Below are 6,831 nucleotides of genomic sequence, written 5' to 3'. Positions count from 1 at the left end.
GCTACTGTGTGACCCATGATAGCTTTCACAGCAAAAAACCTTTAAGGATGAAATAAAATTACTGGAGTTTGCCAGGTGCATTCTTGCTGAATCAGACTACTTGGTATGCTGCCAATTTCTACTGTTTCTCACTGAGGGAAAAATATCCCTGAATAAAATGTTAGTAATGTTTAAAGGGGAAAATCAGCCCTCATCTAAACTTGAAAGCTGTGACTAAGAAAAGACTTTGCCACAAAAATAAATAAGTAAAAAGAAATAAGAACTTTAAATAAGTACACAGAGTTGAAATTACAGGATCATTTTTAACCCAAGAAACTTATTATGGAATTGCTGTATGCTGACAATACAAAATAAATAAGACACTTTCTTTGCAGAGCAAGTGTTCAGGAAAAATTACATAATGAAAAAGATATCTGACTAATCTTTTGGGGATTAAGAGGCAATTATTAGGTCAGGGTAAGCAGGGTTGGAAAAGGCTTTTGACATACATGAAGTACATCAATTTGTTGGAAAAACTGCATAGAATCATGGAAAGATTTCATCTCAGATTGAAAAGTCAGAGTAGCCATATTCTGTGGCTACTTGATCATCTAGTTTCCTCATGTTCAAAAGTGGGTTAATGATAGCTGTCTATGCATCCACTAGTAAGTAACAGCCAGCAATGTAAAAAATCACCTTGGATTTTAGACAGATTTAGTGGATTGAGTGTCAGCAGGAGATCTGGTGTCCTGTGTCTCAACAACACGTTTATGCCCTAGAGAACTGTTTTTAAGGAGAAGCAAATACTTGGAAGAAAGTCTGACCTGGGTTCGAGTCCTGCCTCCTCCTTATTTGTATGACTTAGAGAAATGACTTAAAGTTTATTAAGCTTCAGATTACTCATCCTAAAAATGGGTCACAGCTTAGCCCAGGGTCCCTTTTCAATAAATGTTAGTTCTTATTGTTAGTATTTAAAGAATTGTATTCTCTCAGTGCATAATAAACAGGCATGCATCAGTTCTGCTCCTATGTTGACTGTGAGAGTCTGTGCCTGACTGTCACATGTTTGAAATAAATACTGAAGATGGCCTATCCCAAACAGTTGGACACATGTTATTTGGAATCACAGAAACAAAATTACTATCAATAGTCTCAGGGTATAGTGGAGCTGTATTCTAGGCACTCATTTGAAGGACTTGAGGAGTTCCTTTGCTGACAGAGAAGATGAGCTATATAGGTGTGTAAGTTTCCATTACATTCCAGCAACTCTGCCACAAGGCAGAATGAGAAGAGACGTCAGAGAGAAATAGGTTATTGTGTGTCAAATATATGAAACAGGTGTTATGGGAATTCAGAGACAAGATGGTCAAGGTGGAATGGGCAGTTTTGGAAAGGATGTGTGGAGGAGGGGAGATGAAACGTCATGCTTCAGTATCAAAAAGCTTTGGGTTGGATTTCCCTAGCAGTCCAGTGGTTGAGAACCTGCCTGTCAATGCAGGGGAGGGACACAGGTTTGGGACACGGGTTCGATCCCTGGTCTGGGAAGATTCCACATGTTGTAGGGCAACTAAGTCCGTGCACAGCAACCACTGAAGCCCATGCTCCTAGAGCCCTCACTCCACAACAAGAGAAGCCACCACAGTGAGAATCCCCTGCACCACCAACTAAAGAGTAGCCCCCAAACACTGCAACTAGAGAAAGCCCATGGACAGCAACAAATACCCCAGATAAATAAGTAAATATATTTATATAAGGAAAGTTTTGGGTAAATAAAAAGATGGAGACCTGCAGCAAAGATGAGGCGAGAATGCAGAAGCATGACAAAGGGACAACAGACCGTTCCAGTGTGACGTTGGAAGAATAGCAGGATATGCGGTTGGATGGATGGAATGTTAAAGCCATATGGAGGTCATAGATCATCCTGCTCCTAAGTGTGGGCTGAGCATCCCTGCAGGGGCTTTTGGGAAAAGAAGACGGGATGCTCCTTCTCAAATAGGCAGACTGTCATGACCTACACTTCTAAGCTCCCTTATCAGCTCCCATCATCAGCTCAGGAAGCTGCTGCTAACCCCCTTTGGATTGAGGGCTCTTTCCTATAAGACCCTGATGTGCTCTTCTAGACATCTCCAGGAGATACTTTCCTTTGTGATCAAGTCTAAAACTGTTCAGCTGCAAGACTACAGACCCTATTATCTCTCTTATAAAGAAAATGAAGGTGTTGTGTCAATCCAAAATTAGATTTGAAAAGGAAAGAATAACATAAAATGATTTTTAGAATAAAATGTATCTCAAACTACTGCCTGGATATGTTGCCCATTTAATTTTTATGGCTTGATAAAACTACCAATTTTACACGTAAAATATTTATTAAGATCTTTCTTTTTGTTAACCTTGCCCAAGATAAGGATTCTTGGATTTGTTTTTCATGGTCTGGCCCGTGGAGGATAAAAACAGCACATGTTGACAGAGTAGCCTTCACTGTGTGTTACTCAGTGGGATGGAGAGAAGAAAGATTAATGCCAGGTCTGTCCCAGAGAAACAGTTCAGGATTCAACTAAGTAATCTGATTGTAAGGGAGAGAGTGACACAGAGACCCCAAGACCATGAAGGCATGGATCACATCACACACAGTTCATCCAAAGACGAGCAGGATGCCTGGTCATAAAAAAGCAACAGTAAATAAGGACATGGCACAATTGGAGGGAATGACCTCAAACTGATCTCTGAACATATACTGTGTCTATTGAATATGGTGCTTGCCCATCGGGATGGTCAGATTAAGTTCCCTGTTTCATGGGGCGGGGGAGACAAGTGCAAAGAGGAAGAATCACATTGAGTAGGACTCAGAACGTCTCCCCTCACATATCCTTACACGTTTATAAAAAAGGAAACTCATACTTAGAAAGACTTGTCTCAATTCAGAATATAATATTTATTACGTGCTTACAAAAGTGCTGGTAACAGACAAATCTCTCAAAACTTTTCAAAAGGCATTCCATAGAGCTAATAGTCTGGGCCTAGGTTTCTTCCAGTGTCTTTCCATGAGTTTCTGCTGCCTCCCCCAGTATGAATCCAAATATGAATGACATCCATGAACACAACATACTCTGGATTCGAGACTTCAAAATTAAATATCTGACTTACAAAGCCAATAATACTTTCAGTGTTCTAATTATTATGCTTCATTACTGAGAACCGTTAGAACAGACACACACACATACACACACACTGTATTTTATTGGCCTCATCTGAATTACTTGAGCAGATTCACCAGGATATAGGGAAATGACTTTGTTGATACATATTCTACACAGCATTTGAGGCCTGGGCATACTTAGCTACCTCATGTCCTTTGGCACTTGAGTGCTCAGTGGGCTGATGTCTTTTGGCACTTGGGGACAGATTAAAAAAAAAAAAAGCACTATGGTTTTTCTTGTTTAAACAATGCTACAGTAGGAGTTTGGGATTCTGAAAATGACATGTACTATTTTATGCAAGCGTCACCGTTTTGTTAAAAGTGTCTGTGCATAATTTCCCCACTTGCTTTAAATGTGGGGTCCTAATTGATAGCCTTTTTCAAGTGAAATAGTGTCAAATAGAGACTCAAAGAGTCTGTTATCACCAGGCAATTACATTCAGTTAATAACCTGGCTGTATTTTTTGTTCATGTAGGACATCTTTGTAAAGCCCAAGCATTAATGGATTTTATTCAAAGTGACAAAGGAAATATTAAAATTGCAATACAATTTTTTTAATCTTCTCCTATCTAAATGGGAAAGGTATCCGCATCACGGCATTAACTCACCCAGAGCAGAGAAAGTTAAAATATTATTTCTGCAGAATGACCTTTCCACCACAGTATTTGCTTGGCTCAGAATTATAATTTGGCCACAAACATGCTGTTTAAAATAGATGAAGCCGGAAATGAGCAGAGAATCCAATTTTAAAAATTAATTTAATTTTTAATTGAAAGATAATTGCTTTACAGAATTTTGTTGTTTTCTGTCAAACCTCAAGATGAATCAGCCATAGGTATACAAATATCCCCTCCCTTTGGAACTTCCCTCCCATCTTTCTCCCCATCCCACCCCTCTAGGTTGATATAAAGCCCCTGTTTGAGCTTCCTTAACCATACAGTAAATTCTCGTTGGCTATCTATTTTACATATGGTAATGTAAGCTTCCATGTTACTCTTTCCATACATCTCACCCTCTCTTCCCTTCTCCCTATGTCTACAAATCTATTCTCTATGTCGGTTTCTCCATTGCTGCCCTGTATGTAAATCCTACAGTACCATTTTTCTAGATTCCGTATACATGTGTTAGAATATGATATTTATCTTTCTCTTTCTGACTTACTTTACCCTGAAAAATAGGTTCTAGGTTCATCCACCTTATTAGAACTGACTCAAAGGTGTTCCTTTTTAAGGCTGAGTAATATTCCACTGTGTATGTGCACCACTCCTTCTTCATCTATTCCTCTGTCGATGGACATCTAGGTTGCTTCCATTTTCTAGCTGTCGTAAATAGAGCTGCAATCAACAATGGGATACATGTGTCTTTTTCAATTTTGGTTTCCTCAGGGTACATGCCTAGGAGTGGGATTGCTGGGTCATATGCTGCTTTTATTCCTAGTTTTTAAGGAATCTCCATACCATCTTCTATAATAGCTGTATCAATTTACATTCTCACCAACACTGCAAAAGCACTCCCTTTTCTCCACACGCTCTTCAGCATTTATTCTTTGTAGACTTTGATGATGGCCATTCTGACCAGTGTGAGGTGATATCTCATTGTAGTTTTGATTTGCATTTCTCTAATAATGAGCAATGTTGAGCATGTTTTCATGTGTTTGCTAGCCATCTGTATGTCTTCTTTGGAGAAACGTCTGTTTAGATCTTTTTTCCACTTTTTGTATGGATTGTTTGTTTTTCTGGTATTGAGTTGTATGAGCTGCTTGTATATTTTGGAAATTAATCCTCTGTCAGTTGTTTCATTTGCTATTATGTTCTCCCATTCTGGAGGTTGTCTTTTTACCTTGCTTATAGTTTCCTTTGCTGTGCAAAAGCTTTTAAGTTTAACCAGGTCCCACTTCTTTACTTTTGCTTTTATTTCTGTTACTCTAGGAGTTGGGTCATAGAGAATCTTGCTTTGATTTATGTCATCGAGTGTTCTGCCTATGTTTTCCTCTAAGAGTTTTATAATTTCTGGTCTTACATTTAGGTCTTTAATCCATTTTGAGTTTATCTTTCTATATGGTGTTAGGAAGTGTTCTAATTTCATTCTTTTACATGTGGCTGTCCAGTTTTCCCAGCACCATTTCTTGAAGTGGCTGTCTTTGCCCCATTGTATATTCTTGCCTCCTTTGTCAAAAATAAGCTACCCAAAGGCACATGGGTTTATTTCTGGGCTTTCTATCTTGTTCTGTTGGTCTATATTTCTGTTTTTCTGCCAGTACCATACCATCTTGATGACTGTAGCTTTGTAGTATAATCTGAAGTCAAGAAGGTTGATTCCTCCAGCTCCATTCTTCTTTGTCAAGACTGCTTTAGCTACTCAGGGTCTTTTGTGTTTCCATATGAATTGTGAAATTTTTTGTTCTAGTTCTGTGAAAAGTGTCATTGGTAATTTGATAGGGATTGTATTGAATCTGTAGATTGCATTTGGTAGTACAGTCATTTTCACAATTCTGATTATTCCTAACCAGGAACATGGAATATCTCTCTATCCGTTTATGTCATCTTTGATTTCTTTCATTCAGTTCAGTTCAGTCGTTCAGTCATGTCTGACTCTTTGCAACACCATTAATCACGGCATGCCAGGCCTCCCTGTCCGTCACCAACTCCTGGAGTTCACTCAATCACGTCCATCAAGTCGGTGATGCCAACCAGCCATCTCATCCTCTGTCATCCCCTTCTCCTGCCCCCAATCCCTTCTAGTATCAGAGTCTTTTCCAATGAGTCAACTCTTTGCATCAGGTGGCCAAAGTATTGGAGTTTCAGCTTCGGTATTAGTTCTTCCAATGAACACCCAGGACTGATCTCCTTTAGAATGGACTGGTTGGATCTCCCTGCAGTCCAAGGGACTCTAAGAGTCTTCTCCAACACCACGGTTCAAAAGCATCAATTCTTCAGCGCTCAGCCTTCTTCACAGTCCAACTCTCACATCCATACACGACCACAGGAAAAACCATAGCCTTAACTAGACGGACCTTTGTTGGCAAAGTAATGTCTCTGCTTTTCAATATGCTATCTAGGTTGGTCATAACTTTCCTTCCAAGGAGTAAGCGTCTTTTAATTTCGTGTCTGCAGTCACCATCTGCAGTGATTTTGGAGCCCCCCAAAATAAAGTCTGACACTGTTTCCACTGTTTCCCCATCTATTTCCCATGAAGTGATGGGACCAGATGCCATGATCTTCGTTTTCTGAATGTTGAGGTTTAAGCCAACTTTTTCACTCTCCACTTTCATTCTCATCAAGAGACTTTTTAGTTCCTCTTCACTTTCTGCCATAAGGGTGGTGTCATCTGCATATCTGAGGTTACTGATATTTCTCCTGGCAATCTTGATTCCAGCTTGTGTTTCTTCCAGTCCAGCATTTCTCATGATGTACTCTGCATATAAGTTAAATAAGCAGGGTGATAATACACAGCCTTGACATACTCCTTTTCCTATTTGGAACCAGTCTGTTGTTTCATGTCCAGTTCTAACTGTTGCTTCCTGACCTGCATATAGATTTCTCAAGAGGCAGGTCAGGTGGTGTGGTATTCCCATCTCTTTCAGAATTTTCCACAGTTTATTGTGATCCACACAGTCAAAGGCTTTGGCATAGTCAATAAAGTAGAAATAGATGTT

The sequence above is a fragment of the Bos indicus x Bos taurus genome, chromosome 24 (assembly GCF_003369695.1).
Source record: "Bos indicus x Bos taurus breed Angus x Brahman F1 hybrid chromosome 24, Bos_hybrid_MaternalHap_v2.0, whole genome shotgun sequence".
NCBI lineage: Eukaryota > Metazoa > Chordata > Mammalia > Artiodactyla > Bovidae > Bos > Bos indicus x Bos taurus.
This window is presented reverse-complemented; position numbering follows the sequence as displayed.